This window comes from Lepeophtheirus salmonis, chromosome 4 (assembly GCF_016086655.4).
Source record: "Lepeophtheirus salmonis chromosome 4, UVic_Lsal_1.4, whole genome shotgun sequence".
Taxonomy (NCBI): Eukaryota; Metazoa; Arthropoda; class Copepoda; order Siphonostomatoida; family Caligidae; genus Lepeophtheirus; species Lepeophtheirus salmonis.
This window is the reverse complement of record NC_052134.2, coordinates 60,932-86,402: the sequence shown is the minus strand read 5'-3', so window position 1 is coordinate 86,402 and position 25,471 is coordinate 60,932. Positions and strand designations below refer to the sequence as shown.

Below are 25,471 nucleotides of genomic sequence, written 5' to 3'. Positions count from 1 at the left end.
AATCGCTTAAGATTACGTCAGCTTTTGATTGACGCCATTGTAATCATTAACTATTTTAATAATATTTCATCTTCACAAAATTGCAATATTGTGGTATTTGTAAGTTGTAAGATAGTTATTAATTATTATTATGATTTATACATACGCCATTGTCTTGTGGTTTCCCTGGGTGCTCGAGAGGAGGATCATTTTGATTCCCTTCAAATGAAGGTAAATGTCTTAAATAGCGGATTACCCTGAGACGAGAAGGCGATAATGGTTCATTATGGAGGACATCACCATACTCAGTATTATGTGAAAAACACTTCAAGCCAGAAGATTTCCGAGTGTCGAGATAAACTCTAGCCTCGGTGGGAGGAAAAGTGTATCAACATTTGAAACGAAATTCAGCCCCATCTCTTTTTCCTTGGTCACAAGTTAGTAATAATCCTGTTGAAAAAAAAATTCGCTGATCAACATTGAAAATGGGGCAAGTTGAAAGACTTTAAATCTTCATAAGAAATTTTAATTTATACTCCCATACTTTTTTATAGAAGGGTAATAAAATTAATATCAATGACAACAGCATGAGCAGCATGACTCCTGATCAATATTTGGTTGTGTTAGTGGAGGAAGTACAGACTGAGAACATCAACGAGGGTATTTTAACCCCAACACAAGACGAAGATGACCAATCAGATCCGTTGACCACAAAGGATCAAAATGTTCAAAATACTTGTAACAAAGAAAAACTCCTTCGACCTATGTTCACGATCCAAGACTTTGTTAATAATCCATCAGGTAGATGAATAAAATACTATATATTCTATAGGAGGATATTAAAGTTGCATTTTAAATCAACATCTATGGTTTTTGTAAAAGAAAAAGGATAAAACGCATTTTTTTTCTTTTGTAACGTTTTTTAAGAGGAATATTTATGCATCTTTAAAATATTTGACCTATCCTATAGACTACTATGAATTTGACTGTAAATAATTCAATTCATTTCAGCAATCCCCTACTATACAGGACTGAGTAACTACAGGCACTTAGAATGTTTGTATTTTTTTTCTTGGACTGGCTCTTGATGTATCTAAACTATAAAAATGAGTCCTCAACTCAAGAGGATGATTTTTTCCTTACATTGATGAAGTTACGCCAAAACAAGGATGATATTAAGATTATCATTGTGTTCAAAATGCACCGTACATCCGTTTGAAAAGTCTTTAGAATATAATTGCACTTTATGTATTATCAATTTAATGATCTGTTCTCGCCCAATTACATCATAGACCTCAACATTCCCAAGGTCTTTAAGTCAAAATTCTCAAATACGAGAATGAGTTTGGATATTATCAATTTCTTATCAAATATTTAAAAGAAGTATTGTAATCCTCATCATCTCTTTCCAGATGCACTTCATCTTCTTAAATTATGAAATTGTGTACGTAGGATGGAAATCTCTATTTTTACTAATTTTCAATAATATTATAATATTCAATCAAGGGAGGAAATTAGGTATTAGCCACAACCAATGGATTTTATAATACCCTGATCCAAAAGGATGATGGCTCTCCGTTATTTTGGTGAGTCAGTCCTTGCTCACTAAAAAAACCAGATTCTGAGGATTGAACTTATTTGACATTAGCATCAAAATGAGGAGAGGCAGTCCATACTCATCAAGAAACTCTTTCCGAAGAAAAGGAAACAATTTTCTTGTTCCTAACCTTGAAATAGTAACATTCACTAATAGATTGATTAGTTTTAATGTATTTAAATCCAAATTGTAATTCAAGGACTACTAGCAATTAATACTTCAACTTTTTTTTCTTTTTTGATAAGAGTAAATTCTTGAAATTAACTTCTTGGGTCACTTTAATTCAAAAGACTTTTAATTTAATTATCACTTAATATAAATAGAATCACTTTAATAAGTCTCAAATAATAATGAGTAATAAAATTAAAAGAATTTTGTCAACAAGTGACACAACTTCGTCTAGTTAGTATTCTTTGGCCTGAAAATCCTAATTATTATTTAGGGAGGTTTATTATTTTTCCACAATGTGGCGCTACTCACAGATTGTGTGTTTACAAACGAATGTAATAAATAACGTAGATGCCCTATGAACGTCGTCCGTTTTTTGTAAAGTGTTCCAAAATATCAAGCTCCAAAAATAAAACAACACATATTAAAGTATGAATTCAATAGATATTAAATTTAACATCGCACATTTTTAAATTTAATATAGAGAAGAAATTATATTTCATTTAGTAAAAATGACTCTTCTTAGTGTCAAATTTAGTTGTAATATTATTTTTACTTATAATTAGTCAATGTAACTCCATTTTAACATTTTATGGAATATTTAAAAGATGTAAGCTTAAATCAGCAGTTGCTAGTGCTATTATACAAAAAAAAAAAAAATACCCAGTATTTAATAAAATACCATGAAGGATTTTAATAAATTGAAACATTTTTATGTAATTGATTTTAAAAATTGTGAAGAAATAATATCACAATTATAGTACAAATTATTTAAAAGATAAATAGCTGTTGGTATGATTTACTTATTTGGCTAAAGACCAAATTATTTCGGGTTTTTCCCCCCTTTCTTTTTGGAAGAAAGGTTTCGTGATACAATAATAGTAGCAACAATAAAACTAACAGGTTATATTTTTACTTAGTTATAGAATTATAACTAGTGATGTTTAAATAATCCATAAAGTGGAACTAAATGTGCAAATAAAAAACTCAAAAACGCAATGTAAAATGCAGAAAAGTGGCAAAAATGCAAATAAATTAGGTAAAATAGGATGTATTCTGGTAAAAAAATCAATAGTTAATTAAAATTTCTTAATCAAGTAGGCCCTTGTTCTATTCTATTATCATCTGGTCCCTCAGATGAACATCCGTCTCCTTATACCTCTTATTAGTGAGGAAATCTTTGAAAACACTGAAGGCTCTCTCACAGTCCACGAATATGATGGGGGTACAGCTAAAGCTTGCCATGTTGTTGGAATCCTCTTTCATGCTTGGCAGATTCTCGATAGAGAGCACTGAGCCAATAAGACTCATTTTCTCAAATGCTGGATTTTTTTCCCGTATATCCCCAAGTTTGCTCGAAACTTGGGGATGGTCAGGCTCTAACAGATATTCTCAATGATGGACAAGGCCTGTACAAAAAAAGTTATTTCTAAGAGAGTTAAGTGATACTCTTTTTTAGTACCTTGAAATTCGCTTTAGCGCTAAAGTTGCATAGAAAAAACATTCAGGCACATGTGTCTAAATTTTGTTAACTCCAAGCTCCTTAATGAGCACTGCAGGGTCCACTATCTTATGCATGGTCAATTTAAAAGTTGATATGTCCCTCCGAATGAACTTCAATGTATTGAAAACAAATTCTTATGAATACCTGTTGATATTTATAGAGAAAAAACGGATTGTAAAAATCAAAATATTTTTTGTGTCAAGATGGATATAATATATTTTTGAATATCAGAGTACAATTCCCTGTATAGTTAATGGCGCAAGTGGATTTATCCTTTCAACTTCTTCTCTTACTTCTCCAATACTCGTACTCAATCCTCCAATTACTCTACTAACTGAATATTTTTTTACCTAAAAAGGACAGGGAAAATGCCAAAAAATGTAAATAAGTGCCACTAATTCCAAATAAATCTTATTTGCATAATTTGGACATCACTAATTATAACTAAGTAAAAATTAGTAACTAACAAAACAAAAACAAAAACCCTCAATAACGTCACGAGGGATCAATTTTACCTTCGTTAAGGACCGTGGTCCTCGGTCTTATTTAAGGACCAAAACAACACTAATACAGAAGATTTATTGGGGAGTTTTTTTCTGGTATAGTATTTTTAGCAAAGTTAGTCTGTTTGTCGACGCCTCATAACTCCTAGCAATACCAAGTGTTATTGCTAGTATTCAATATATTACTATATTCTTAGATATATAATCCCAAAGCGATGACGTCACGTGAAAACACTCTATTTAGTGCAGGGTATAACATCAAAATAATAACATTTCATGTGAGAATCCAAATATGAAGATGTTATTTTTAAACTGGGGTGAAGAAACCATATATGTTCATTTACTTGTATATACACCATATATCTAAATGTATTAAATGGAATAGATTTGTCTTCTTATGATTAGCATTTTTAATCAATAGAGCCACCCTCAGTGGCGATGCTGCGCTCAAGGCGAGGTAGGAAGGCGGCACATGTTTTCCAAAGGCACTTGGCGGACGTTGAGGCCCAGGTACTATCCACCGCGGCCATGATGTAGTTCGTATGGGGTAGCAAAATTTACTGGCCTTGGCCTCAATATACGCCTAGATGCTGTAGTCCAGTGGGATGAGGTCAGAACTCTGGGGAGGAAAATTCCTTAGCCAAGTAAGCAATGTTCTCGGGAAGATTCTTGCCGAGGAAGTTTTGGACGGCTTTGGCTTTTTGTGCGAGGGACCTGTCCTGCTGGAATACGACGGACCCCTCCTTGGATAATTTTCAGAGCCAGGGGACTACATCATTCATGAGGATGTCGAGGTAATTGCCAGCCTTAAAGGGGATATCTGGTCGGAAACTAGATTGGTTTAATCTATTTCCCGTTTGGATGCAACGAGACCCATCATCATGGCGTACGCGGCATGCTTTATGGTGGTAACGTACCTGTCAGAATAATCCAGGGGTACGTAGGGTCATGACAATATCCGGTCATTTTCCCGGTTAAACACCAGATCCACCGTGAAAGTCTTCTGAACTGAAAATGTTTGCTGGATTTCGCTTCCTCGCGTTTAAGAGTTTTTTGGCAATCTCAAGCCTCTTGTGACGCTTTTTTTGCGACAATAACGACATTTCAACTCTTCTGAGGGATTTGCTGCCTTTTTTTTTATCCAATTTCAAATAGGGTAAGTTACGTATCGTCGGACACATCGAAGAGGTGTTAATGTTCTTATACTTTATCGTGCGTTATTTTGGGAGATTTTTTTAAATAAACACTTTGATAAATATGCTAGTGAGAAGTTTTGTATCAAAATATTTTCATTGATATATCGAATAAAGAGGTTATTAAAGGTTTAAAAACACTATCCAAAAATACCCATAATTCATAAATTCGGACAAGTTTCAAATCAAAAAATTTAATTTCGGACGTTATTCGAATCATGTTTCTTAATTTCAGACACCATGAAATAGTAAAAATATAGGAGATAAATATACAAAGGAGTGCAAATACTGTTTGAATATTTATCTCTGGTGGGGATAAAATTCAAAATACAACGTACCTACTCTTGTACGCAGGGGACTGCTTCATTATTTGGCAATCCTTGAGATGAAGGATCTCATATTATTTTATGAGAACGAATAGAGGGAGAAATAGACACACGTGACATAAATTAGAAGAAGAAATTATAAAAAGAAAAAGAAGAATCATCACTCTTCCTTTTGTTGTATTAATGATTAATATAATTTATATAGGATCATGTATGTGTTTCCAATTTAGTCCCGGGAAAAAATATAATGGACCCAGTTCTGGGATATGATATGATTGGAGTCTTTCAGAGTCCAACTCGCTTCACTTCAACTCATGGAACCTCGGTAAGTAATTAACTTTGCAAAGATGAGCTATAATTCTCGTTTCTTGTTGGCTCCTATCGTCAACTCCATAAAGTTAAATCCACATTATTTTTGATACGGTGATGAGTTGGAGGGAAGCGACTCGAACTCTGAGTTCTGTTGGATGCACGGATATAAACATGATCCCTTTATTGATTAATATGATTGATGTGAGGCGTGAGGGAGTTGAATGTACCGTACGTCTCTTCCTCCTTTTCTTCTTCCTAATCAACTGATATTTGAACGATTTTCTCTTCGGTATTTAGCTATTTATTTGGCTATTTAGTGAGCTTTTTGTTATTCTATTTAATTTAAAGCACTGTTCAATAATATTAATTTTTAAATTATTTGGTTCATATTACCAGACAACGATTATTTCGCAAATAATATGACAAAAATCCAGCAAATAAATAAGATAGAAGTACTAAATAATTATTGCGAATTAAGAACTTAAGTGTCCGACATTTTGAAACGTCCGACGATGTATAACTTCCCTATGACATTTTTTGGAAAAATATTTTCAAAAATTTGATTAAATTTTCATTATTAAATTTTTTTCGAAAAAAAATTGAAAAATTAAATTAAATTTCAAAGCTTACAATTTCTGACAAAAAAACAATAAACAAATCTTCAATTTTCTAGTTTCAAGCTACATCCCCTCTAGCCCACCTCCTGTGGACGCCCCTGAGTTTCATATATATAGTAAATCTGGAGGACAGACGTATTGAGTTTACATAAAATTTGAAGAAGATGGTGGAGGGGTCCTACCCTCCAAATGTGCCTCTACAATAAAGCATGATTTCCATTGTAAAATATATAAAAATAAGTTCATACTTAAAAAATTACATTAATTCCCATCTAATTAATGACTGAAAGAGTTGAACGTTGATAATAATTCATTTCATTTACTCAAAAAGTGCTACAACAGATTTTTAAATATACAATTAAACATGAAAATATTTAAAAAAAGGACATATGCACTGAGATTTTCATGTTGTAATGCCAAATATTTTTACAGACAGTGAAAATATGTATCGTAAAACCATACTACTGACCTTGAAAATGAAAAATTTAATTTATTTTGCTATTCTAATAATTTCGCAACTTCATTCTTCTTAGGTAATGTTTTTTTTTTTTATAACTCTTTCTTAAAGGTAATTCAAAATCAAAGATCCATGTTCTCAATAACTATTTGATTTTTAGCGGTGTAATATGCTTATTTGATATCAACCATAATTCCAAAAAGATAATGTTTCGGCAAAAGACTCCGTTTCGACTTGGGCCTAGTCTTCTTTTTGCATAAAACATTATACACATTAAATACTTTTCTATGGACAAAGATCAAATAGACCAATTTTCCTGAATTAAAATATAGAAGAGAAAAGTTGTGGACAAGACTGAGCCATACTACCTCATGAAAGGCGTCCGCAGGGGATAGGTTGGAGGGGCTAAAAATGGTAAGGATAAAAAAATTAGTCAAAACTAGGGTTATTTTTTTTTTTTTCTTAAAAAAGACAAAACGGGATAATTATACAGCAGAGCAAAAATTTAATATTCGATTTTTTTTTCTGAAAAAATTATATTTTTGTGTTTAAGTATCGTTTTTTGTAATTTTTTTGCACAAAAATTTTTTTTGTGTTAGGGGTATTGTTTTTGTTTTGTTTTCTTTCAAAAAAATTTAATCTTTTTTGAATATTTATGGATTTTTAAAATTTTTTCACCAAAAGTTTGATAATTATTTTTTTTTTTAAATTGATTACTAAATTTCATTTAAAATTTTTTTTGATAGAATTTAATATTTAAACTTTATTCTGTGAATTATTCTTCAAAATAATATAATTTTTTGTGAACAGTTGTTGATTTTTTGTCCAAAAAAAATTTATTTTAAAATTATTTTTCTACAAAATATATTTTTCTGTGGAGAGCTATTGATTTTTTGAAATTTAGAAAAAAGAAAAATTTGGTCAATTTTTCAAAAAAAATCTATTAACCAGGACCTCCAACATGTCCCAAACGTTGAAGAGGAAGAAGGGCTCTGTCAAAAAGGCCAAACTGGAGCCGGAGGAGTTAAAGAAAACAGCATAGGCCAATACCCTCAAATCCTCAACTTTTGACAGTAGCAATAAAAGAAACCCCTCTCATTTGCAAGAGTCTTTTGAATTTTTTAAATTTTTTTTTACACTTTTGGCCTGATTAAAGGTCTTATGCCAACCCCCTCGATATGTATACAAAATACCTGCAGTGTCTGTAATCCAACCGTGGAGGCCCACAAAGATAATGTCACTGAGAACGGGTACGCCCTCACAGAGGACTAAATCCACAGCAGATGTCAGGCCTTCCACCACCGCCCCCTGGAACCCATCATTGCTGCTAAGGGCGGCTACATTAATGATTAAGTGAGCTCAGCCACACATATATTTATAGTATTAATTTTGTTGAAATTCTATTGTTAATTAATAAATCTTGCTGAAGTTTTTTAATGTATTAGTGTTTTCTTTCCCCTTGTTTTCTTCTCTTATTTTCTTGTATATATATGTAAAGTACAGTCTTTTACCCTGATTTTAAGTATAAATAGTTGTGTATTCTATGTATGTATTAGAGTAGGTTTTTGTTTAACTAATAATACAGATGTTCCTTTAAATAAGTATTGTCTTATTCCTCCACGCCATTCCTTCTCCTCATTTCTCTCGGTCATCCTGCATCTCTCTTCCATATAAATAATTGGAACCTAGTCACCTTCGTTAAAATACCCCCCCACATCTTCAAATATCCAAACTTCCAAAAAAATAATTTAAAATTTTGATTTACCAAAAAAAAAAATATTAAATTTTTATTTACCAAAAAAAAAAAATATTAAATTTTTATTTACCAAAAAAAAAATAATTTTCATTCAATAGCTCTAGATTTTTGAATATTTTTCCAAAAAATTTAATTTTGATTTTTTCGTGAACAAGTGTGGATTTTTGAAATTTAAAAATAAAAAATAAAATATTTTAAATTACATAAATTAAGTTTTTTTCTAAAAAATTTCACAAAAATCTAATTTCTCTATATTTTTTCCATTTTTTTTTGTTAATAAGTGTAGATTTTTGAAATTAAAAAAAAAAAAAAATATTTCAAATGACATAAATTAATTTTTTTTCCAAAAAATTTCACAAAAATCTAATTTTTCTAATTTTTTTTCTATTTTTTTTGTGAACAACTGTGAATTCAAACAAAATTCAAGTTTTTTTATTTATTTCAAAAATTCCATAAACCAATAAAAATAAAATAATATATATATAATATATTCATTCAGACTCCCTGACTATAGATTATAATGTTGCAATTATGTCTCAAATTAAATGTCTATTTCAAGTAGAAAGTACAATTATTAGTCATAGAATTGCAAAATAAATAAATAAAATTCACTGCATGAAGAAAGTGTTTTTATTATATGATGTTAAATACATTCAATGTGGGTGTTCCTTTTTTTTCATCATGGTACAGCAAATAAGTGCCAAAATAGGAGAGAAAACAAAGGGCATTGTAACAGTTTGGTATAGCCTACATAATTTATTGTCATATCATTGAATTTTAAATTGATTCATTTGCAATATTTAAATTAATGAAAATTCTACATAATGACACTCTTGAATTAAATTCGAATTTTAAATGAGTTTTCTTATTAATATATAATACATACTTACACTGTATCAGTTGTCAATGTTTCTTCTTATTTCTGCCTAATCTATGTACTGAAATTGCCTGGTAAATTAAAATGAGCTATTGAGGAACGATTGATATAAAATAACGTTAGTAACAAAATAGTTTTTTTTAACTGAATAATTAGTCCATTCCTTTAATAACTTTGATGTATAAATTAATATTGAGGATTATGTCTATAAGGTTTAAATTTTTCTGAGTGCGTTTTGCAAAACAAAATGGGCAGATACTCCTCTGGTGATTAAAAAATTTGGCTTCAACCTCCAACGTTCTTGAGAGTGAGCAATATTTGAACAACCTCTCAGTAGATGTCAAATATTTACTTTTTATCACTTTGATGGTATTATATACCGGGTGTACTTAGACCTGCCTCTAAGTAGTCATTAAAATACTCATAATTGATCAGTATGATGTTTACATAAAATTTTTTATTTTACCATATTTTTTACTAAACCAATGCATATTAATTATAAATCTGGCCTCCATCAGCCTCAATGACACCCTCCAACTGCCTTCGGAACCTCTTGCACACATTGGCAACGTAGTTTTTTTTTTTTTTTTTTCATTATCCTCAACTAAAAAAAATGAGGTCTTCAGGGCATCAATATACGGGTGACAGACATTGCAGGCCTTCTTCTTTATTTGCCACCAAATGGAGTAATCCAGTGGATTCAGATCTTGACTTTGAGGGACTAAAGATTCTTGCACCAGAAGTTCATGTTGCTATCCCTTCACTCTTGTACAATATTAGCTGTGTGGGATGGAACCCCTTCCTGCTGAAATACGTAGGTGGCCTTGGACTTCTTCATGATCTTGGTAATCTATGTGACCACATTTTCCTTCAACACTATCAATTAATCAGTCGTAGGTAACCGGTATCCAACAAGAAACCAAATTGAAGGCAATTTTTTCTAGTTGATTTCGCAATCTCCAACATCATCACAGAGGCCGGCTGTATGGTCTAGGTGACTGTCCTGATGCTGTGGTCGGCCTTGCCAATGCATACCACACGATCATCTGCTTGTTGTAAACGGTGTCAACGGTAAAGGTATTTCCAAGAGATAAAAAAATTACCCTGTTGCTACTGTGCTTCAGATCATTCAAGAGTAGTTGACATCGCTTTTTAACGTTGGGCCAACAATGGCCTTTCAATTATTCTAAACGACCTCCCTCCTGCCTTTTTAAAACCATTGCCCAGAGTAGACCGATAAACCTTCTTCTGCCTAATCTGAGATCTTCCTCGTTTGGTTGACCTTAAAGGCCTCCATATTGTCTTAAGGCTTCATTTTTGTGGGTCTTCCACTCTTCGGGTTGTCCTTAAAGTTTTCCTTATCTTCCAAACAATTTCTGACCAATTTTTTTCCATACTTTATGTCGTAATTAGTTAAATTATAATTAGCTTTTATTGAGCTTTTAAGGAGTTTCAACAAATAAAGAAATTATTGTAAAGCAGGAGCTTCCGTAGGGGTGGGCTGGAGCGTCGGTAGCCCCCCCCAAAAAAAAAAATAATAGGAATTGTGTTTTTACTATAAACTTTTTTCCTCATTCGGACAAATTATCAGAGCAGAGAAATAAATTTTATGTTTAAAATTATACTTGAAGAAATATAATTTTTTTGTGAATATCTATTAATTTTAGAAATTTCCAAAATTAATTTTTTTCAGTTTTTTGAAAAAATTTAATATTAATTATTTTATTTTAAAATTTGTTTCCAAAAATTTCAATATTAATTATTTTATTTTAAAATTTGTTTCCAAAAAATTTAATATTAATTATTTTATTTTAAAATTTGTTTCCAAAAAATTAAATTTTATTTGAATTACTATGGATTTTTGAAGAAAAAGATCCAAAAAATTAAATATTTGAAATTTTGTAGAAGAAATTTCATTTTTTAAGAATAAATATGGATTTTTGAAACTTTTTTGAAATTTTTTAATTTTTGGATATTTATTTCAAAAATATTCCAAAATCCAAGACACTGTTCCAATATATATATATAAACTTGTGGACGCCCATGCATAGTTAGGAAGAATTGCGTCACTAACGACTTAATTTGATGAACATATACAATATTACATCGTTTTAATTCTTTTAGCAGATGTCAATTATTCTACCTCTTTATTTATTTCTGAACGCTGATTGATTGAATCTGAATTAAAAGTTGTTAAAATATAAATATTTACCTTCTACTAAGAAAAAACTAGTCAAAAAATTGGTAAAAATAAACAGATAATCAACTTATTCTGTACCTTCTGTCTTTCTCTTTTAGAAAGAAAGGTTGAGAGATAAGAATAATATATGAATAAATCATGACTTGCATGACATTTTTTCAAATCAGTGTCCTTAAAGACAATTTAACTTATATTAAATATACTATGTAGATATTCACGCAACAACAAAATATCACTTTTCGCTAACTACTTATGTAAAATAAAACCTTGAGACATTAACCTATAAATGTCTCAAGGCTCCTTTTTATATGAATATTTAGCCAACAGCCTATTAAAAAAAGAAATAATATTTGACCTCAAATATGAAATTATTTAAGCTAGTAAATATATTATTTTTACGCCGTGAAATCCAGATATTAATATAGGTAAATAAAATTAAGAATGTATAATACAGTCTGTTCGTTCTATGCATGGAAATAGGGGACGAGCCCTCGATTAAAAATTGGTACTAATAAGTATGTCTTAGGAATAATTATTCGTACATATAAAAGGTAAAATCATGTTGAGGAATGAAAAAAAGACTGAAATACTTCTGTTAAGTTAAGGAAATTCAAAATGCTTCTGTTTTTTAATATTTAAAAAACAAATAAATGTTAATCGCTGTTGAATATTCAAGTCATGAATAGAGGGGGGATATTCAAATTGGATAATTAATAGTTAATTATATAATTTGTCTCATCATCGTTATCAATAAAACTGATACCCTTCTTATTAGCATTTTGTGATAATATATAATGTATTTAAAAGCTATAATATGATATTTGGATTACCAAAATCCCTCAAAAATTATAAATATCTATTAATATATTATGTAAATTCAACCCTTAAAAGTCAAAACATAGAACAAAAAGGTTGCGTTATTTTTGTAGAAATATATTCCGAGTTAATTATTTCTTACTTTATTAATTTCAATTCACTTGTAAGTACATAGGTGTGTACCACACAAGGCTGTTGAGTCGGATTTTGTGCCTTTTTATGGGAAGTCGAAGTGGGAAAATTTGTAAAGACTTCGACTCCGGCTACAAAAATTATTATAATTCATGTAACTAAAACTTATTTATGATCTAAGATTTAAATTGAGTGTTGTTTAAGTTTTTTCATAATTAGTTGTAAATTATACTTGATGATTACTATTAATTTTTGAAATTTGAAAGCAAACAAATTTATAAATTTATTTTACATATTTCAAACATAGATCACAATTCCCCAGTATTTATAAAGTCTAAATTATTATGCTATACTAATTCAATCCTTAGTCTAGTGAATTAAAATTGTCGTCAGAGTAAAGAATAATAGTGACGTGAGAGGTTGCTTGTATTGTTGTTCCTTGGTTACGAGTGCATATATTATGTTCAGAAACTTATGACTGTTTAGCAGTAGATAGATTTTGATCCATTTCATATATTGTTCATCTTGTTAAATATCTTCTATTTCAAATATTTTATTTATATCTAGTACAATTATTAACTAAATATAGTCAATCATTGAACAATAGTTCCGTAGTTAGGGGAATTTGTCTAACTACTAAAAGTTTTTGGGCATTATTAATTCTTTCTTTTTTGAGAAATTTTTTCTGATACAAAAAAAAAAAAAAAAACAATTGCGTAATGTAATAAAGGTGACGACATGACCGGTAGGGTACAAGGGAAGGGGTTAAAAATTGCATAAACAAGCTTTAATAAAAGAGGCGTCTGCAAAATTATATTTTGGTAGGGGCTAGGTTTTTGGATATTTTTTGATTTTTTGAATTAATATTTCAAAAATTAATTTTCTTGGACAAAAATTTCAAAATCTGTAGCCATATACTAAACATAAAATTTTTTGGAATAGAATTTAAAATATTAAATTAAAAAAAATAAAAAAAAACCATAGTGATAATCAAAAAATCAAAATGATTTGGAACCGAATTACAAAAATCTACAGCTGTTTACAAAAAAATAATTTTTGGTGTAAAAGTAAATGTATCAATAAATAAATTTATTTGGAAAAAAAATTGGAAAAGTTTAATTAAATTTCAACTATAAAACTTTAAAAAAAAAATTAAATTGTAAAATTTTTCTAGTAAGAAGCAATAATTCCTGTATTATTATTTTTTTTTTTTTTTGGGGGGCCCTCCAGCCCTGCTGCTGCGAGTTTCCATGAATAAAGTACGTACATTATCTCTACTAAATACAAATATAGGGGGAGTGGGGCACAAAAACCCACAAATTTGCGTCTTTACATTGTGAATGCACCTAATTTTAAACTGGGACATTCCAAGTCTACCACTCAAATATCCTAATTTAATTACTTTAGCATGTATATTAATTTTACTTTGAAATAAGAACATAAATTAAATATTTATAGTTGAGAAAAAAATAGTATTGTTGTACAGATAAAAACCGGGCAATAATATCAAAACAATGTAAGCCTTCAAACATGTCTTTAATTCATACTTTAATATTCATTCAATTATTTTTAAATCCAGGGTTGATTTTATCTAGTGTTACACATTTTATTATTTTCAATCAGAAGTAGGTCAACAAGACATCTGATCTCTGAACAGAGGAAGCTAATACGGATGGAATGAATAAAGAAGTATGGAAATTTTCGCCTTTTTAGATGAAAAAATGTTCTCTGTTCATGCCACTGTGAATAAGAAAAACAGCCACTACGTCACAACGGAACATCCATAAAATATCTCAGCTTCAGTGAAACGGGTTTTTAGAACAAAAATCTAGTGACGAGCACAGATAAAGTCCATTCCATTTCATTTTTGTGGAGAAGAAGGAACCGCTTAACGCAGATGCTTACATCCAACTTTTGGATTAGAAAGTGATACTTTGGGCTAGAAAAAAAGTTCAGGAACAATTTTGTTTTCACTCAGGACAGAGCTCCGTGTCATTGCCTTGCTAAGACCAAGGCCGTCCTGAGATACAACTTCTCGGACTTTTGGGACCACAACATATAGCCCCCTCCTCTCCAAACGTAAACCCCTTGGACTATTCTATCTCGGTGCGTCTGGAGGAAAGGGTATGCGATACTCCTCACAGGAGTGTCTAGTCTCTAGAGGCTTCCATCAAGAATCCGTGGCCCACGCTCGAATCTGACTATATAGTCATTGTTTGCAAGGGATTCAGGCTTCGTATTGAGGCAATTATTAAAAGGGAGGTCTTACATATTGAATAAAACCTGTAAATTTTAAATAATTTAATAAAAAATAATAAAATGTGTACCATTAGATAAGATCAACCCTCTAAAATAAGTTTCATTTTATTATTATAAGTAAAATTTAAAAATATTTTTGTATACATTTTGACAAATTTTTGTTTGTTCCCATTATAAACCCTTCCTTTTTTTTGTTCATTAAAAAACCAAACATAATTCAAAACTCCTACAAATTTTTAATTTATTTCCACTTTTTGTTCATATCTTATTCAAAATTAATAGTCAAAATTAAGATTACAAAAATATAAAAACATCTTTCATTGATTTATTTTTGTAAATAAATCATTTCAATAAAAAGAATATCCATTTATTGAAAATTGATCAAGAGGAACAGAAAAAATGACTTCTGAAAGTTTAATAATGAAAAGATTTTCTTAAAAATTACGGAGTCAAAAAAATGTATTTTGGTAATCCCATGGATTTAAAACTTTACCGTTATTATTTTCAAAGTATACTTAGAATATACACTGAAAATTATCAATTTTTGTGACAAGAGTGGCAGATTCATTACACACTTGACATGAAATGCCCCATTTTGTAGATTGTCGTTATCGAAGTTCAGTCATCAAAATAGTTTAATTTTTAATACGGATCCTTGGACAGATTTTTACACAGATTAGTTTTTACAAATGTAGTTTATATTAAAGGAATTCCCCCACAATGTAAAAACTATGTGGTAAAATAGATTATGTACATCTAAAATAACACACTGATGTTCTACAATAATCTTACTTGAGTCATTATAAAATTAATTGATTTAGAATAAACTATGTTTTTAATTCGTTAAGACTTTATTTTTGTTCTTCACTTTTCTTTGAAAAGTCATGATGATAAGTTGAGATGCGATCAGAAAAGTCACAACTCATTATTTTTTTCTAAGAAATTGTTTGAAAATAAAATTTGCATAAATAAAAAGACTAAACTAAAATTTGCGTGACTAAGAAAACTAACAAATAAAAAGTGTTATCCGCAAATGGTATGACTTTCTGTAACTTCTGGGGCCTGTAGCCTCTACCAAATTAAGGAATTTTAGCTTTTTACTAGAAAATTTAACATTTTAAATATTATTTTTTTTTCAAAAAATTTAATTTTCTATGAATAGCTGTGGATTTTGGATTTTTTTTTTAATAGCTATGAATTTTTGAAATTTTTTCTCAAAAAATTTAATCTTTGCAAAAAGTTCTATTTTAAAAAAAATAAATTATTTTTTTTTCCAAGAAGTTTAATTTTTTGTGAATATATCTAGATCATTGTAATTTTGACAAAAAAATTTAGTATTTGTAATTTAGTTTTTGAAATTTTTTTCCAAAAAATTTAATTTTCCCATTTTTTTGAATTTGTAGATTTAAAAAAAAAAAAAAAAATGCCCTGAACTGGTTGTTTGAATAATGGCACATCCTCTGAATAATTTTTACAACGGCCTCCATGTGAGATACGTATAAGTATATGATGTTTTTATTGAATAATATTAATAAGAAGGGAGTTGTATTATTTTGCCCCTAGATGACATCCTTTTTGTTACATTGTTGAATATACGTAAACAATACTCATGTTCCGTTGTCTGTGACAAGCAACACCATGATCAGGGCCAATTGTTTGTTTTTTAAAACTAAGATTAACACGCCATACTTAAGATATATAAAAATATTAGTTTAAAATTTGTGTCTAAGACATTTAAGTATGCTTATAATTATACAGAATTTTGGGATTTCCACAATTTACTTTTAGTAATTTCTGAAAAGGAATGAAAAAAATAGTATGATTTGAGTACCATGTATATACATTGTTATTTTTTGTGGAACAATAACTATTCAAATATATTTAGTTAATAAAATAGATCATTTAAGTTTGAATATCTTGAATCTAAGAGTGATTTTTAGGTATTTATATTATCATATCTTCGCTTATCTCTAGTGATGTGTCAGTTCTAAAACTTTGACATCACATCCGATCCCTTCCTAAATTTTAAGGAGTAAATTATGATTCCAACGTAGCTCAGCGAACAACAGGCACAACAATGTGCGTAGGTTCGATTCACAGTCGAGGAAGAAACATACGTAATATATATTGACTTTAAAGACATTTTCTAGGTAAAATGCAGTAATTTTAGTATTATAGCATTTACTTATACTTTAGAATGTCATTTTCGTAAATAAAAAATAAGCCCGAGGAGAAGGTAGGAGCTAGACTTATGATCAATGATGTAAATCCGGTGTGTTTTTTAGATTGCCTGTTAATTTATAATTGGTATTATAAAGAAGAAATATTTATTTCTTTAGCAGTTGTCATTATCATTTAATTCCTGAGCCGTGAATATACTTTCCAAAATAGATTAAATTATATTCCAACCCTGTTGGAACGTTCGTGTAGGTTCATCAAAGACAAAGTGTAACCCTAAGGATGGGTTGCAGAGTTGTTGGAATCAGAGTAGAATTGGGGAACGACATTGGATTAATTATAGTACATGTCTTCGTTTAAATCCTTTTGTCCTTCCTCTCTTGTCACAGTTGCTTGTAACTGATAAAATGAAACGTCATGAGCATTATTCTTTTCCCCCTTCAAAACATGCTTCAGATTGTTAGGGATACCATGTTGATTTTTTTAACATGTACTTACTGAAGTTTCATTATTGCTTATAATATAACATTTTTAATATCAGTGCCTGTAATATAATTTATGGGAAGAAAATGAATTACTGCCATAAAGAAGATAACTTTTTACATTTAACATATTATTATTGCAAGGGAAATATCATAATTATACGAATAATATTTTTAATTAATATTTTTACTTACCTTAACTTATCCCACAAATTTGAATATATAGCCTATAATTTACTCAAATATGTCTATCAAATATATGAAGTAAACAAAACAAATTGGGATTTTCTTGTTTTTTTTTATTTTTGTACAAGATTGTTTTTATGTTGTCGAGCCACATATGTTATCCTATCTATATAGTGGTGTTACTCAAGTAGTATTTAAATTTGAGTTGTATTTTATTACAGATGTTGATTTTTTCTATTCGTGTTCCTTATTATTAGTGTCATGAACGTTCATTTGTTGAAATTGAATTATTTTTTGTGAGGCTGTGAACATCTTAACTTAAATGAAAGACGTCATTAGTTAAAACATCGTTTCCTCAGAAACATAAAAAAATTTAGACTGTGTTTTGTTTTTTTTGCGTTCTGAACCTTGATTGGTTGTATTCAAATTAACTCATATTAAGCTGTGAGCAATGATATGTTATATTTAAATAATATTTTTATAATTGGAAAGAATTTGGTAACTACAAAAACGCTTTGTTGCAAGATATACACTGTCCTTCTATCCCTTTTAAATCCTTGGACCCTTGAAGTAATCTATAAAACTATTGTTCATGAATTCCAAATATATATACTCAATCTTTAAAACAGGAAACAAACAATCAAACTAGCCTTTAAAGATCTTGGTAAAGTTCATTCGATCATCAACCCGGAGCAAAAAACCATTTCGTACCATATCATTTGAATAGTTTTGAGTTTTAATCTATAATTATCAAAATTGATACATCTGGTTCTTCATCAATTCTATATTTACTCAAAAAGGTGTGCGTGAATTTTAACCTCTTCGTTTAATTTAAGGTGAAAACAAACTCATGTTTATTTATTTCAGTTCCAAAATCCTTTTTTCTTTCGCCGACTCATACGAATCAGAATGAATGAGAAACTATTTTCTCTCTTGTGTAATTATCCATTGTTCAGCTCATAACACAAAGTGATCAATGTGAGTTTATTGTACACACGGGATTTTGAAACAAAAGTTCATCAAAATATAAAATAAACATACTTCTTAGGACTATAAAATATCGTTACACCATTAAAAAAAATAATTTCACCACAAATGTCCGAACCCTCAACTTTTCTTCTTCATTGCATATCTCAACGATTGCTCCTGACAAAAATGACGCAAAATTAAGGTAATAAATTTTGATCCTCCCAACTGTTGGTCTGGGAGGAGGGGGGTTTCTTGGGCTTAAGAATTTATTTAAAAAAAAGAAATTATTAGACATAAATTTCAAAAAATAAATTCTTTGAAAAAATTACGAAATATTAAATTTTTCTGAGAAAAATTCTAAAATCTTCGGCAATTCACAAAAAAATACTTTTTTTTGGAAAAAAAAGTCAAAAATCCTTAGCTATAAAAAAATGAAATTTTCGGAAAAAAAATAAAAATGTATATTTATTCTCAAAAAATTAAGTTTTTTTGGGGAAAAAAATCAAAATCCACAGCATTTCACAAAAAAAATTTAATATTCAATTTTTTGGAGAAAAGTTTTAATTATTAATTTTTTTTGGAGAAAAATTTAAATACTAAATTTTTTGAAAAAAATATTCAAATATTAAATTTTCTACAAGAAAGGAAAAATTCCTTAATTTGGAATTAAGTACGTGGACTCCCTGAGTTAGTACCACTTATAAAATATTCCTTCAAAATTTGAAGTATCTCTTGGAGTGCCACCTTTTGAAAACTACTGGTCTATATCATAGACAGCTCACTGACTCAGAATACTACTCAGATACACTGGGCTTTTATCAAGATTTGACTATAGCTGAAATATATAAATATCGGATAAAAAAACCTATTTACATTATGTTCAATGAATGGATTAATAATTATTAATTATTAAGGATGAATGAACGCACCATTTCTAGTTTATGATGTTATTTCATCACTCTGTTGATTTTCAGATCCCCTATCTACTTTCTACATATTTACATATGTAAACAAAATAATAAAAAAACACTTCCTATGCATATATAATCTACCAGGATGGAGATTACTCTTTTCTATGGCGAATAAACGAAGTAATAATCCCTCAGTGAATATGTTATAATTTTAATATATATTAAGTAACATCGGATATTCATGTTTAATTCATGAACTATGGATTACATATAGATGGATAATGCATATCCTTACTTATAACATGGAATTTTAGACATATGCAGTTAAGCTTTTTTGTATATTTCCCTAACGTCGTTACCTTTATTGTGCAACGCAAACTTTCCTCTGAAAATAAACAGAAAAAAGGCCCAAAATCATCTAATAGTTAGCCAAATAAGTCAATTTTACCAATTGTTCTTATGTACTCCTAGACTATCGCCACCATATTATTTCTTCACAATTTTTAAAAGGATATAAATGTATATATTTTGTAATATTAATTATATTATTATACATTGTATATTACTATCGATACTATGTTATAAAATTGCTTCGTTATATCCTTTTAAAAGCGCAGCATAAGTACAGAATAAAATATTACAGTGGCAACCTCTTTATGTACTAAGCACCGTCCTCTATACAGATAACTAATAACTAATCGTATGGATATATATATATATTTAAATTAACAGATTGATAATAAATAACATTAGAATATACTTTTTGAGTAGTATAATATCCCTAAATTTGTGACCCCGACGTGGTCCAATTTATGGGTATCTTAACTACTCGAAAAATAATACATTATGAAATAGCCATGACGTATCAAGTGAGAGGAGGGAATCGGTAGCTCACAACAAAATACGTGGGGTATTTTTGTGTTAGCAAGTTAACACCGTGCCCCTCTTGAAGGAATTGAGTAAATTGACGTTTACACTTTTTTTCAGCTCATCATTCCTTTTATATCCCCCTCATGTAGGCGTGAAAATCCTGCGTGATTATTCCAAGTCTCTAAATTCCATGCCTATAAATTAGGTATACAGGGCCTTAAAATCAAATCTCTGCTTGCGTCTACTAGTGATTTTGTTTTGACACAACTGTAAAATAGTAATTTTTTCCACATCATACTTTCTCTTTCTATCACAAAATTGGAGACGGCAACAGGGGAAATTTCAAATTCAATACTCGAAACCTCGAATGATAATAAAGAAATAACTTTATTAATGAAACAATCCAAAAACTTTATTATTGGGCTTGGAAGAGTGGGACTAGGAGTCAATCCGTGGACTGAGGATAAGGTCGGAGGAGATTCGATCTCATTATGTAAAGTACTAAAACTATTTCCAGCCTACTTCCTCAGTCTAGGGATCGACTCCAAGTCCCTCTTTTCCCTCCTCCCTGTATACTTCATATGTGAGAAACTCATAACTTTCTCCACATAATGAGACCCTCCATCTATTTTCATGATCCTCCAAAGTGCTAATTGTCCAAATATCTCGCAAAAATTTAGGTGCCTCTCCTCCTACACCAATGGTGATAATAAATTATTCACTTTTCACTTTGCAAAATTATTTCCTTAATATTTAAAGGGTTGAGATGAGGCAAACTTAAACAGTCTTAAATGGTTTATTTTTTTACTGGCTGAAACGTTTTTATATCAAACCATATTTGTGAAGTATTGTTCATCATAAAGAGAGCTGCTACGGATATAAATAACATTAAATTTAGAAAGAGGAACGGTGTTCCACTGTGACCATGATTTTTGTCCACAACAACGTAGATTTCAAAAATTGGAGGATATCAAACGTGACTGGGATCCCAATCCGGACGGTACAAAAGATCCGTAAGGCTCTTTTGGAGACTGATGATCTCAGACAGTATGCTGAAGTGTTTGAATGACTTCATGACCCCCAACAGCATTCTGGATGTTCATCCGTTGAATTATTTTGTCTGAAGCTACGTTTAATCTAAAGTAAATGGTGCATTTCATGCTATCAAGGGATCCCTCATTGCCTCCATTTAGGAGACAATGATCAACATGCCAAGGAACTACCTTGCCAATGGATGCTCCTCCTTTTTGCCCCGTCTCCAGGCTGTGATTAATGATAGAGGTGGATACAACAAATGGGCTCCTAATCAACATTCAAAGACACATTCCGGTCAATTTTAGGCTTGATTTTCAATTTCTTGGATGAGTTGATATAACTAAGAGTGTTAAGTATAGTTTGAGGACTTCATTTGATGTATGAAACTTCTTGGGTCCCCTTATGGCCCCTGTCAAATAAAATATATCAATTTATAATAGTTTTGAAAAAAAATTCAAAATTCAATTTCCAAAATAAAATATATATGTTAGTTACTTCATCCTATTAACTTAAAAGAAAGTGTTATATAAGCATAGGTTTTAATTCTCAAAAAAATTATTTTTTATGTCATATCCAAGATGGTCAACTTCCAGAATCATAGGTGTAGGAGATAGAGGGCGGGAGCAATTGTAAATTCTAGTATATTTTGGTACTTAGTTATCCAAAGAAATATCTTATAATTCTGGAAATACATTTTAAAAAAAAAAACATAATAAAAAATTTATTTATAAAGAAAAAAAGTCAATAAACAAAATTATAAAAGAAATATATTTTATAATAAAAACATAAACAGAAACGCCTGATAAATAAGGTCATTTATGCAGATAATAAAAAATGTATATTTAAAAAAAATGAGACTCCAAAATTTATATTGAAGTAGATGCAATTTTTGCAGCTTGTATTGGCATACTTTTTACAACCATCAATATTTAATGATAAACAAAATTCAAGTATCGTAATTATTTAAAAGAAATAGAACATAGATACTCACAAGAAATAAAAAAAAAATTGTCAAACTACCAAATTTAAAATATTTGTTGAATAAAAGTGATTTTTGATTTATTTTCAAGTTTTTTTGTAAAATATAGCAATTGGTACAGTTCTAAAAAAGTTATTTTCTTTTGTAGTATGCTGTGTATATACAGTTTAGTGTACTTTTGCAGCTATAGTGTTTACTTTTTTTATCTTGGAAGTCGATAAAAAGTCCTTTTTAAATAGTTGGCACTTAAATTGTAGGTATAAAATTTTTAATCACACAATGAGGACCCAAAACTTGCAGTAGTATTTAATTACGACTTTTTAGTTACGAGATTTTATTATTGAACCAAACGATAGATGAATAAAAAACAAGTTTTGTTGTATCCTATGTCTCTAAGTGTTAAAATCTTAGAACTACAACAAAAAAAGACAATTCGGGTGCAATCTCCATTACGCCGGGATCAGTTATGAAAAAGGTTGCAGAGACCGTTGCTTCCCTATCCGAACTGCTTCTGTATCAAGAAGTCAATTATAGCCCATACAATAAAAAAGAACCAACACTTATGTAACAACAATATGGGTCATTTCTTGCCTGCCTCCTAGCGGCCCTCCTCTAACCATGACCTCAAGCTGTTATACTTTACAGTTTGGAATGTCTTGGAGAATAATGTCTGCCACACATCTCATAGAAAATTAGATGCGCTCTGAGCTACCATAACGACAGCGTTGTATGCCATAGAGACAGCTTTTACTGTCAGTAGATGTCAATTTATTTTCTGCGTGTTGAGGCTTTTATTCTTTGTGAATGCAAAGATATAGAGTAAGAAAACTTAGATTTATATTGTATTTAAACACACAATTAATTAGATTTGAGTATTTTTTTCTTGCTTCTATAAAAATCACGTTTTTTATGATATAATTATCCTACTGGAAGTTTGATTTCCGACTCTAAAAATATTCCAGAAAAATTCAAGTACTCCTCCGAAAAAATTACTATTTTCTACGTCTAGGTCCAAAAAGATGCTATCACGTGAAAGTTCTCCATTCTTCATTATGATTTGGGATACACTTAATTTACACCTATCCTTATATTAAGAGTAATTCTGAAGTTCACATGGAACAACAATTCGAATTATCCGTAATGTGATCTATATATGCTAATGAATGATCCATCTAATTAAGGAAATTAAAAGGAATATGATAACCTAGAGAGAGAAAGAGACTATACAACGTGGATTAACAGCATCAAGCGGAGTCAACAGTTCCTACAGTGCAGAATATCTCACTCTTGGGGTCGTGGGGTCTCTAAAAAACCCTTTTCGGAAAATAAATTTTATTCACTTAATCTGACCAGGTATGTATTTTTTATACGTTCATAAAGAGTCATAATTTTTACGATGGTGTTTTATGCACCGTTAAAAGCTGTTATAATGTACTCAAAAAGATACAAAGTACGATTAATAATTATACAACTATAATTACTCGGATCATTTGTATTTTAAAATGACAGTCAATAAAATTTGCATAGTTATAAAGGACACGTTCAAGGTTTGATTTTTCTCATGGTTTATATAAACTGCATAACATTTAAGCCTCATCAAATTTCATTAAATTTATAGTAATTTACAACTGACCATAAATACTTCAATTATAAAAGGAATTCAAAATAATAAAAACCAATAGTAAATATATTTTTTATAGAAAACTATTTTCTAGAGACTAATACTCGAGTCCATAGGGTTATTAAAGATTCGAATCACAAATGACTAGATAGACTGCCAATTGTGACTAGGGTAAACCCGAGTATTTTAATAGCCACGGTGAATTTGTAGATAAATATAATAATTAAAGTAACTAAAAAATATCATCAAAGGTACAGAATAATGCAGTTAAGTATTGCACATTAGTTACTGGTAGACATATCAGGTAATGCAAAAAAATTTGAAATCATTTTTAAAACTTAATAACTCATTGTATACTACAACAGTTTCATTCTTTTTCATAGAGCCCGAAAATCTCTTCTTTTTGTTGACGTTAAATTAAAAACAAGTATTTTAGAGAAGCCCATAGGAGTGGGCATCCAATAAAATTGACTACAGAAGATATGAGTATAGTCAAACCCTTGGAAAAGCAGTCGGATCTCGTCTTGATAGAGATGGCCTTGACGTTAATGTCACAAGACACATGTTAAGACGAAGTAACGAGTCTGTTGGTGTCTCTCTACGAGTCTAAAAAGTACCACTCATGAGGAGTGAGTACGCAGAAAACAACAAAATTGTAATTATATGTGACGTAATCGTAAGTATTTCTTAATCAGCTTTCAAGACAGATGGTGAAGTCTCAAAAAATACTTGCTACTTTGTTTGCTCAGTCATCCATTTTACATATGTACTTGTTTAAAAAAAAGGGAAATGCTCGAAGTTCCTCTCCATAGGGATAAATGTATGACAAAAACTCGGCCAAGAACAAATAACCATCAATTATATAAACCAAAATACATCTTTTCTCAAAAAATTAAATATTTGAAATTTAATTTTTGTTTTTTAAATATTTTTCCCGAAAAATTTAATTTTTGTTTGAATAACTATCTATGTCTTAAATTTTTTCTCCAAAAATTTAAAATTTATTTTTAAGTTATTTTTCAAAAATTAAATATATAAATTTTTTTCCAAAACATTTAATTTTTGGATTATTTTCAAAAAAATTCCAAAAACTAAGCCCCCTCATAAAAAAAAATATATGTGTAATCCTGTGGCACCCTTTATAGCAAAATAGTATTTTTTAACTATTATTTAAATATTAAAGAGTCGGAATCAGAAGTGTAATTTTTTTAGAATCGTCCCAACTATAAAAAATATGGGTTTATGTATAATGTGAAAAATAATCTGACGTTTCTCCTTTTTTTTTTTTTTTTTTTTTTTTTTTTTTTTTAGGTTTTTGTTCAAGATTGTTTTTGTCTTAACTCCCAATATGTATTTATAGGAACGCCATTCGTATTTACTTTTATATTAATGTGTGCTAACCATGGTAAATAACTTTGTTTCAAAGTTAATAGAGGGTTCCAAACAATGGTATTCTTAGTTATCCAAATAATTACTACACGTGTGATTTAGAACTCTGTATCCAGCACCTTTCACGACTGTAATTAATGTGTACAAAAAATGAT

The 25,471-nt window shown here is 29.7% G+C and overlaps 1 long non-coding RNA gene across 1 annotated transcript; it reads right to left on the bottom strand.

Annotated features, from left to right (window-relative positions):
• Positions 1–2,779: 2,779 nt before the first annotated feature.
• On the bottom strand, positions 2,780–5,439 carry LOC121116917 (uncharacterized). The gene is made up of 3 exons (XR_005863980.2): positions 5,283–5,439; positions 3,207–3,392; positions 2,780–3,153 (listed from the first exon to the last, which is right to left on the bottom strand). It is a non-coding gene; the product is annotated as an uncharacterized lncRNA (long non-coding RNA).
• Positions 5,440–25,471: the final 20,032 nt, after the last annotated feature.